Below are 11,123 nucleotides of genomic sequence, written 5' to 3'. Positions count from 1 at the left end.
GCCCATAAATATTTTTACCTTTTAATCAATTGCGGTTAGGGAAGCCAGCGCCTCCAGCCCTTGTCGGGTGACAAGACACATGGCCTTCCTTCCGCCGTCCTGGCCATTACTTAACCAGGGGCTCGGCGGCCAGAGACAAATCACCCCGCTCGTTTCACAGCCCGTTAGGCAGGCGTGGCCGACACCCACGGCCGCTCTTGGGCATTACGGAGATTCTGCAGCGGCGGCACCGGGACTAGCGAAGGCCAGAGCGAGGAGGAGCGGGGCCTGGGACGCTGCCGGCCCCGTGTCCCCACCCAGCCCAGGAAGCGGCCCGTTTCCTGGTCACGGCTGCTTTTTTCAACAAGGCTCCACTTAAAGATTTCACGAGCGGAGTCTCCCCGAGGTGGGGCCGCTAAGTCCACTCACCCTTAGAAATAGACCGTTTGACCACGGCCGCACCACCCTGAACACGCCCGATCCCGTCTGATCTCGGAAGCTGAGCAGGGTCGGGCCTGGTGAGCACTTGGTATGGGAGACCACCTAGGAAGACCAGGTGCTGTAAGCGTAAAAAATGAAAAATAAGGGATCGTAAGCTGACAAGGTCCTTGCAACCTGTGAGGTCAACCAAGGGTCGCCTCACCTAAAAAAAAAAAAGAAAAAAGAAAAGAAAGAAACCGCTTGATTTTTAACACCCAGGTGTTTTAGATTCAGTGATTTTATACTCCGTTTTCTAAATTACGAGGACCTGTAGATAACAATGAATGAAACACAGACACAGCTTCTGTGGGGGTTGCAGGAGACCCGAACCCCCCACAGGCCTTCTGTCACCCTCCCCCCAGTGGCACCCAGGACACCCCTGCAGCTGCCCATCAGAGACCCTTCGAGTGGGAGCACCCAGCCCCTCTAAGCAGATTCAGACTTGAGAGGCCAGTGGGTCCAGCCCTGACAGAGTGTGCTGCTGGGGACACGGAATGTGACTGCACAGTGTGTGGCCTGGCCAGGCTATGCGGGACCCGGAGCTCCAACCCACAGCCTCTGCTGCCGCAGGCACAGGCGGTCAGGACTTGGTCAGTGTCTATTGGCCCATCACTTTCAATTCAGAATCAACCGAGGACAGCCAAACGTGGCCCTGAGTGATGGAAGGGGACGCCCGCTCCTAGGCAGCCCCCTCGGTCCCCGGCCCACAGCCTCCGTCTGCAGCCCGGGGGTCACCGTGACCCTCTCCCACCTGCCCGCCACCGAATCTCTGCCAAACGCAAGGGACGGTGGCCAACGCCATGCCCTAGCAAGCTCCGGATAAGCCGCCTCTGCCCTGACTTGGGGACGGTTCTGTTTATCTGCACACCCTCCACATGCTCGGTCACGCGTTATGACGAATGTGCACGTCCGACGCGAGAAAACCCCAGACCAGAGCGCTCCACTCGGCCGGAGAAAGCGAGGCCCCTCTGCCCGCCTCCCCGTTTCTGTCCTCCTCGTGCGTGTCCTGACGTCCCGCTGGGGCAGTGGTTCCCACGAAGCTAGGACAGTGAGGATCGCAGCGCACCCTGCCCTGGGGGGCGGCCGGCCGGACCGGAAGGGCACTCCTGGAGCCACGGGAAGCTCAGGTCTTGGAGCGCGGAGGGTATTATTTATTCATTTAATTATTTTTCAGTTACGGTTGACAGTTGATGTTATATCGGTGTCAGGTGTCCAGCGTGGTGGTCAGGCATCTGTATACCTTACAGAGTGACCCCCTCGACTGGTCTTGTAATCAGCCGGCACCATACGTAGTTGTTACCCTACTATTCCCCGTGCTGTGCCTGACGTCCCGTGACTATTTTGTACCTGCCAATTTGCCCTTCTTAATCCCTTCGCCTTTTACACCCATCTCTAACCCCCTTCCATCCGGCAGCCATCAAAATGTTCTCTGTATCCATGACTCTGTTTCTGTTTTGTTTGTTCATTTATTTTATTCTTAGGTTTCACATATAAGTGAAATCACATGGCATTTGTCTTTCTCTGACTTATTTCACTCAGCACAACATTCTCTAGGTCAGCCGTCCCCAACCTCTGTGGCACCAGGGACCGGTGCTCCTATGAGAATGTAACCCCTGAGGATCCGAGGCGGAGCGGAGGTGGCGATGCTGGCGCTGGGAGTGGCTGCAGATACAGACGAAGCTTCGCTCGCTCGCCCGCCACTCCCCTCCTGCTGTGCGGCCCGGTTCCTAACAGGCCACGAACTGGCATCAGTCCGTGCCCCGAGGGTTGGGGACCCCTGCTCTACGTCCACACGGTTCCTAACAGGCCACGAACTGGCATCAGTCCGCGCCCCGGGGGTTGGGGACCCTACTCTAGGTCCACCCATGTTGTCACGAACGGTAAGATTTCATTCTTTTTTATGGCTGTACCACTTCGTCTTCATCCATTCGTTTATTGATGGACACTTAGGTGGCCTCCACATCTTGGCTATGGTAAATAATGCCGAATGAACACAGGAGTGCATTTATCTTCTCAAATTAGTATTTTGAATTTCTTCAGGTAAATACCCAGCAGTGGAATCGCTGAGTCATACGGTAGATCTATTTTTAATTTTTCGAGGAACCTCCAGACTGTTTTCCATAGCGGCTGCACCACTTTGCAGTCCCCCCGACAGGCACGGGGGCGCCCCTTTCCCCACATCTTCGTCAGCCCTGTGGGAAGCTCATTTTTTAAATTGTAAGATATCGTCCTGAGCATCCAGACAAAAATGCAGCCTGTTTCACACCGGCTGCTTGCGAGGAAGCTGACATTTGGTTTCCACCGGTGCCTCCCGCTGAGCCCACGCGAACATGCAGCCAACCCGACGAGACACGGGGGCCTCCCTCCTCCCAGCACCCTTCAGCTCTGTCTTCTGGGGGCCTGGGCTCCCCTCAGCCCGCACGCAGAGGCCCCATGGTCTCCGGGACAGGCTGCAAGCAGAGGTCCGCGGCTGCCTCAACGGCCTCCACTCCGATGCTCTCAGACTGGCGGGAGGAAGTGGCCTCCCTCTGTCTCGATGACTCTCCTGAGAAGTGGCAAAGGTAGTGAGTCACAACTCGAGGAATGCTGAGGGGTGCCCCAGGAAGAGAAACGGGAAGGCCCCGGGCCAGTGCACAGGGCCGCTGGGGTGGCCAGGGGAGGGGCTCCGTCCAGGCCCCGAGCCAACGCCAGGGGGACAAGAGCTGCCAACACCCACTGTGGACGGATGGCCCCTCTCAACCTTTCTCCAAGGTAGATGTTGGCTCCTTGTGCACTGGCCAACAAAAACAGCCACCGAGAGAAATGCCCTTGAAAACGCTCCCATCAGGAAACATTCAGACGCTTTAAATACATACTTTGTGTCGAATTTAATGAACACTTTGTTGCCCGTGATAACTATGATTTATCTTCCAGTAAACAAGGACCAGGGGCTTTTCATTTCTATTTCACAGAATGAAAGGTTGCTCGATGAATCCGTCTCCCCCACGGGCTCCGGGTGGGCAATGCGCACCCTTGCGGGCACTCAGACGCCCACCCTCAAGTCCAGCAGGTGCAGGAAACCCACCCGAGGGGCCGTCAGAATGAGGTGTGAACGTGAAGGCTAAGGGGGCTACTCCCGTGTTGGCTCTGGCACCCCCTGCTCAGGTCTCTGTGTCCTAGAAGTGGCCAGTGGCAGGCAGGTCTATGAATGGGTCACAGGACACGTTCCCCAGAGCCTGGGAGGGCTCAGAGGGAAGGACAGGACAGTCCTCACTCTAAGAAAAGTACAAAGTCGCTGAGTCCCCCTGCGGGTCTGTTTGCAGCCTTGGGCGGTCTCCCCCTGGGATCCGGGGGCTGAGGGCGAGGGGGACACCCTCTTCAGGACCAGGCACCTGGCTGAGGCTGCTCCCTCTGGACGCAAGCTTGCTCCAGGGTGAGCATGACCCCAGGGCCCCGGCAACCACCTCCAGGCCACCGTGCCCCGCGTCTGGGAAGCAGAGAGAGCAGCTGTATTTGGGGGGCACCATCAGCCCGAGCTGGTGTTGCTGCCATTTGCAGAGGGCTCGCTGGAGAGAAAGCAGCGCAGCGGGCAGAGCTCTGGAGATGGAGTTGGTCCGGCGACACGGTCCGGTTCCCTAGATCCGTCTGCCGGATACGATCCTAAGACAATCAAGTTTCCGTGTTTTGATTTTTATCTTGTCTGATTTGGTTTGGCTTCGAATTGTATTAGTTGGAACCAAACGCATCTTTCGTTCCCTGCCATGCGAGGGACACCGCGCTACAGCCCCGCCAAGCGACTGGAGGCTCAGATACTGCAGCGGAGCGAGTGCTTGTGTCCCCCAAATTCGTAACGGTGACGTCCTGCCCCCCGGCATGATGCTCATCGGAGGTGGAGGCTTTGGGAGGTGATGACGTCATGAGGGTAGAGGCCTCACGGAGCCGTCCACCCCAGGAGGACACGGTGGCGAGGCAGCCATCCAGGACCACCCCTGCCAGACAGTGCTGGCGCCTCACTTCGGGACCCGCAGAACTGTCAGACATAAGCTCTGTGCGTGAGTCATAGCAGCTGGAATGGACGGAGAGGCGGAGAGATCAGCCCAGCCTCACTGAACTCTGGGAACCTTCACCAATCAATGCCGCTGGTTCTGAAGCCGCGTGGACACGGACTCACTCGAGTGCTGGCAAAATGCAGATGGCGGGGATCCCCCCAGACTGTCTAGGGGGTCCGGGCGGGCCCAGGAAACTGCGTTCCCCATGCAGGTCCCAGAGATGCTGATGCAGACCACACCTTAACGGAGGCAAAAGCCACTATGCGACGTTGGCTGCTCTGGACCAGCCACGCATGACATCTGTCCCCAAGATCCTTGCTGAGAACCCCATCATGTCCCCATCACCGCAGCAGAGGCCACGGAGAGGCCGAGCTCTGTGCTCGCCGGTCCCTCCTAGGCAGACTGTGTGGGCCGTGTTCTGGCCTCCGTGTTTGCACCATGCCAGACCCCGCGAGGGGCCACGTTGGAAGCAGTGCCAGGGGACACACAGGCGCTGTCCAGCTCATCTGTCAGGGCCTTCTGGACGGAAAGCTCAGGAGACAGGGCTCTCCGGCCCTAGCGCCCACTCCCAGGTCCCCTCTGCACGGCAGCCCCCTCCTCTCTGCACACGGCAGGTCCTGGTCCCCTCCCAGGCCGGTGTGTGGCCTTCTCCACGGCTGAACAAGAAGCCAGGAGAACGGCTTCATTCTGCGGCCGTTTCCTCTGGCGGCTTCGTCTTCGTAGCCCTACGTCCCCTTCCTGGTGCCCTCAGCTGCTTTGTCATTCTGTGCCCTGGGCATTTCTGTGGGGACCGGACTGGAGCCACTCGGGAGGGAGGACGCAGAGCAGTTCGCGCCACGCCCAGGAAGGCTGGCTGAGAGAGGACGAAGGTGGTCGAAGCTTCGCGACTGCGGGGACCTCTCCCAGGCGCTTTCTGCGGGAAGGGGACGCAGAGGGCTCGGGTTTAATCGGGCCCCATCTGCTGAGTCACAGGCACAACTGCTGTTCCCAAAAGGGGTGGGAGCAGCCCGCGGGACAGGCACAGGGAGGGGCTCCCGGCCTCAAACGGATTTGTCAGAGGACCCGACCTTTGTAAGGAGGGACCAGGCAGTGGCTGGGCTGGTGGCTGAGCTCCGGGCGCGGTCAGGTCAGCCTCCCGCACGTGGCTGCTGCGCCCGGAAGCCCCGCGGCCTTGGCCTGGCGAGGTCCTTCTCCATCGTGCCAAAAATCCTTTCTGCTTGACCAGCAGCGCGGCGCGGTGTGTCCGGTTCCTGCCTGAAACGCCCTCCCGTGCGGCCTCCAGCTCCCCACGTCGCCCTGTTTCTGTTCGTTTTAGCCCAGCGTCTCTGTGGCTGGGTGTCTTTTCTCCCAAAGCTCTCGGCGTCCGTGTCCCCGGGGCTGTGTGGCTGCTCCGCCACCTCCGTCAGCGTCACCACCCTGGCCGTGGCACCGAGCGCCCACCGCCCCCCACACGCCGACTCCATGGGACAGGCCCAGCCCGAGCTCCCCGCGAACTGGCGGCCTGTGGCAGCCCTGCGTGCCGGGGCCTCCCGCGTGCGCCCAGAGCCCTACTCTGTGCTGTCGCCCTTTGCGGGGAACAGTGGCCACCCTGAGATTCGGTCCCCACTTTGCCCCTGTCTACCTCACCTCCGTCCCGTCAGCAGACCCTACACCAAGTCTCCGCAGCTCGTCCACCGCGGCCCCTTCTTCTCGGCCACTGCACGCCTGGGGTTTTATGGAGGCGTCATCATGCGGCCGTGACCAGTCACCAACTCCACGGCCAGCCCCTTTTCTCTCTGGAGAAGGAGCAGTGGGGTGAAACCTCAAGGGACTTAGGGGCAGCAGCCCATGCCGGGGACAAGGACCAAAATACACACGTGTGGTGACGGCGCACCACACGCAGTCCTGCCTTCCCTCTTTAGCGACCGGTCCCCTGACCTCCAGGCACACGCAGCCATCTGACTTACGCACACATTTCCTAGACTCCCTTGCAGTCAGTGAAGGTGGCAACTAAGCTGGGAAAGATGACATCTAAGCAGGAGTCTGAGAGCTGCCAGAGACCCCCTCGAAAGCTGGGGGTGGCCAGATGTGAAGGCTGGAGCTCCAGCAGCCGCCATGGGAGTGAGTGGAAGCACCTTGGTCACTAGGGACCCCACCGAGAATTTCCTGTGCGCTGAAGTGTCCACCTCTGTGCTTCCTTCACGTGACAAAAAGTGCACTTCTGTCCTGTTTTAGCCACTGTGATTTTGGGTTCCTGAACCTAGTTACAGGGAACCTAGTTACAGCTGAACCTAGTTACAGGGAATGACACTCAGCACTGGCCACATGTGCGGGCGTCACAGGCAGCTTCACCCACAGCGCGGCTCTGCACAGAGCCTTCGCCAGCGTGCCATCATGACCCCATTGCCACGGTGTCCCTCAGTCCCCAGGCTGCTGTCTGAGAGGAACTGGTCACTCTGCCCCTGCCGGTTTGCTCCTCACAAAAGTCCAATGCACTTGTCTTTGCTTCTGACTTAATGCCTCCTGACTTTGTCCACCTCCCACACACAACGTGACCCTCTGCCGCCCAGATGACTTCAAGTCCCACCCTTCTGATCGTGTAGAAAAATCAACTGAGTAAGCTAGTTTAACACCTGGCTGCTCACCTGTTCTAGTCTGGTAAGCCGTGGGCTGGGCCCTTTGGGGCTGCTTGTCACATTGAGCTGTGAACAGAACCAGAACTGGGTGGGCAGAGGTCTCCAGAGAAGCCTGGAGGACGGGCACACGTAGCTGCCACCAGCACAGGGGCCAGGTTCACGGAGGCTCTTCCCGCTCGGCTTCTCGTGAGGCTGTGCCTCCCGGTGGCCGTCGGAGGCGGCTGGTGTGGCCATCTCAGCTCTGGGGAGGAAAGGTCAGCCAGCAGGTGCACAGTGGGGCTGTCCAATCCCGCACCCGCCTCGTAGCCACTGCTCTGCATGGAAACCGCCGCGGACCACATGCTCACGTGCTGCTATAAACTCCCAGGTGCTCCGACTCCTGTGCCCTCCGAGAGAGCATGTCCCTTGCCCGTGAGGCCCTGAGCTCGGTGTGGCAGGGAAGCTGAGCCCAGGGCACATGCATGAGAGACCGTAGCCCAGCCTGGATGCCTGCACTGGGCTCCTAAACAGGCAGACACACCGCCACTGCCCCGAGAGTCACGTCCGGTACAGAAGGCTGGGCCAGGGTGGTCTATCGCCTTGGCCGCGGGACATGAAGGAAGAAGAAACAAACAGCTACTGGAAAAATCCACGTTCTCAGACTAACGCCTGCTGGGGAAGGCCAGGCAATCTTGCTAGACCTTTTGTGACACAACGATTAAGCAGCTGGTTTACAAACCATTAATCTGACTGTGCTCATTGATGATATTTCAGGTTTTGTTGCAATTCATAAGCTGGTCTATCTTTGATAACAATCCAATAACGGGACATCCATCATGTTTACAGCTTCGGAAAGAGAGGGTGGCGAGTGTCACGTCCTGTAACGTCCACAGCAGTGTTTATTTTTTCTTTAATTATGCCCCAAAAGCAGTGAGGCAAGCAGACTGAAGGCCCTGCAGAGAGTTTTCCAGAAAAAGTAAAGGACAGAAACCACCATCTGCAGACACTCCCAGGACACCCTCGTGGGGTGCACCTGAGCACACAGGAGGGCTCCTAATAGTTACCAAAAAGACCTGCGATGATCGATTTTAAGAAATGAAAGGTATTAGTGGAAATATTTTTAAAAAACTGAAATGGGGCACGGTTTTAAAGCAAAGATGGCATACGAGGAGAGGGTGTGGCCTTCACGCTAGGACGGGCTCCTGGCCGCTGGCGCAGGTGTGCCCCCGCAGGGCGGGAGACGCTGGCCGGGGCCTGAAGCTCCTTCCTCACACAGACACCGGAGAATGAGGGCGATTTCATCGTGGTTACGCAACAAAAGGCATGTCTGTCAGCTTCGCGACACGAAAATAACCGTCCAATAGGGGAGTGTGGGGGGAGGGAGAGGCAGAGGGACCCGCAGGGCACTTATACACGTTGCAGCGTCAGCAACGGACAGGACAAGTAACAGTCCTGTGCATCGGAAAGTCACAAAGTTACAAAGGCCGCCTACAGACCAGCTACCCTGTTCCTAGCCCCGTGGGGCACGGCCACCTTGGCCGAGTTCTCTGCTCCTGGGAGGGACCGCGGCGTCCTGCTGTTGCTGTGTTCACGTCCCAGGAATTTCTCAAAAATAGATGGGAGGAAAAATGTGACAATAGAGACATGTGACAATGTCTACGAAGAAATGTGTATAGAAACAGGACTTTCTAAGTAGCGAAAACATTTTCTGCATAAATAATTCAGATAAACCAGGAAAAAAGGTATGCTGACGATGGGGAACCTGGGACCGAGCCACCTCGGGTGGCCGTTATTGCTGACAGATCTTGAAAAAACCATATTGAACAATTCTGCGAGCTGTTTCGTTTATGTTCCGAGTCCCTTGATCTCTGAAGCCTCTGAGCTCCCCTGAATTGAACTGGGGTCTCTAGGAGAAGCTGCAGAGGAAGTTCCATTACCTGGGTCTTCCTGCCCATGGCTATGTGACTTACACTTCAATACAGTTACCGGCGAGGGACAGATCACGTTAGTGCCACACGCACTCGACTGCATTTTTCACTTGCCCCAGTGAATGCTGCACAGTGGCCCTGTTAAATATCCCAGCATTATAATTAATTCTAACCAGCCAATAAAACCTTGATACAGTAAAATCTGGATTCACCAGAACTGAAATAGCAGAACTGCCATGCTGTATTCCATTTTTAAGAGCAAGAGAAAGATTAAGCAGAAATATCATCTAAAACCAAATGAGAACACAGTTGCCAGGCAACACTCTGGGACTGGGACATGTCGAACTTGATCTCACAGTGCCCTCACCCGGAATGCAGGACACATTCGAATTTGCCCATGGGGACCCTGCTTTGGCTGGCTGGTGCCCCCGGTGCTGCCAGGCCTAAGGCCCCCTCGCCCCTCCCCATCTTGGGAACGCCAGGTCCTCACCTCTTTCTCCGGGAGGCCCTCCCTCCCAGCCTCCGTGACGGCCCTGGGCCCAGCCTGCAAGTTCTCATGTCAAACCCTGGGCTGTAGGCCTGGACGTGATTTTTTCTGTTGTTTTTACTGTCCTTCAGGAATATCTCACTCCTGCCCACCAGCGATTAGGACAGGACACGCTCCCACCTGCCCTTGCCCCGTACCACGGCCCCGCAGATCTCAAGAAACACAGCCCGTGGCAGGCGCTGGTGTCTCAGGGGGCGCGGGGAGAGTGGGAGCTAAGCGGCACCCACAGGGTGTACAGAGCCTGAGCAGGAGAGCTCACTGGAACCGGACCCAGCCCACCCCCCACCCAAAGAGGAAAAGAGGCACACCATGACCGCTAAGCCCCAGCCTGCACGGAGCTGGTTTGGTGACGGTGTTCCTTCTTCCCCGTTATTGTGCAGATTCCCGTCGTACCTGGGGGGTGACACCCCGTCCTCTGTAGTGCACTTTGTCATGCATTCACCCTCCTCTGGCCTGGCCTCTCCTACCCCAGCTCTGGACTCAGGACCATCAAGCATCTCCTTGGGCCATGGGGGGGATGTTATCCCACGGAGGACAAACTCTCAGGGATGGGAGAGCAGCAAAAGGAGCTGAGAAGTGCCATGCACCCCAGCGGACTCGGCAGAGCAGGCACCCTGCCCTAGACCCCCTTAGCTGACGCCCAGGCCCTGTTTCCACATCTGCAAGTGGCACCGACTCCTAAAGTCCCTTCTGGTGCTGAGCCCATCGATGCACTGTCCCAGCCAGGTCAGGGCGCCCACTTCTGACTCCGAGGGCTCTCAGCCCACTTCCTGCGGTTTCTTCCCCCGGGTTCCTCACCGCAAACTCTTCGCGGGACCCACACTACCCCCAACCCAGCACTGCGCTCCCCACACCCTACACTCTGTCTCCCAAGCTACTCGCTGAGTCCAGGCTGGACACTTGGCTGGGCACCAGGACTCCTGGTGGCCCATACCCTCGCGGAGAAATGAACTCCCCCGAAAACCAAAGTACCCAACAAGGCGGCGAGGATCTTCACAGGCCATTAGAACCCGAATGAACACAACAGGGCCAGTGACATCGAGGCCAACCAGGTGACATCAAAGTGACGACGTTCCTAAGTACATGCAAGGGAGAGTATTCGTATTTATTTAGGACAATGTAACTCTTATGACGTCCTTGTCAGAGAAAACACTCAGGCTAAAAATGAAAAACTACAAGTGCTCGTGTCCACGCGGAACGGATTCCCACTCAGAAGCCGACACCAGACGCTGAGACCCCAAGCGGCGCGGCATGAGCGCGGGGAGCCGGGCCCAGCGCGGCCGCTCGGCTTACACGGGGTGGGATGGGGTGACCCACGGCCGCGGGGAGCAGCGCGGGAGGGCCGGCCGGAGACTCGAGGGCGCGGAGAGCGAGGGGAGAGGCGGCTCCTGAGCACCCAAGCGGGGACCCCGGAGGGGGCGGGCCAAGCCGGGGGTCCGGCGAGCTGGGAGGGGGGCCGTCGCCCGGGAAAGCCGCGTGGCAGGCGGCGCCGCGCACGCGCAGACCCGAAGCCCAGACCCAGGGCACAGGAGGCCGAGGCCAGCTGCTGTCCCCCGCTGTCCCCGCT

General features: G+C 58.3%; 1 pseudogene; it reads left to right on the top strand.

Moving 5' to 3' along the window:
* The first annotated feature begins 427 nt into the window (after positions 1 to 427).
* LOC112483041 lies at positions 428 to 547 on the top strand (annotated as a pseudogene).
* Positions 548 to 11,123: the final 10,576 nt, after the last annotated feature.

Source organism: Pteropus alecto, unplaced genomic scaffold (assembly GCF_000325575.1).
Source record: "Pteropus alecto unplaced genomic scaffold, ASM32557v1 scaffold56, whole genome shotgun sequence".
Lineage (NCBI taxonomy): Eukaryota > Metazoa > Chordata > Mammalia > Chiroptera > Pteropodidae > Pteropus > Pteropus alecto.
This window is presented reverse-complemented; position numbering and strand designations above follow the sequence as displayed.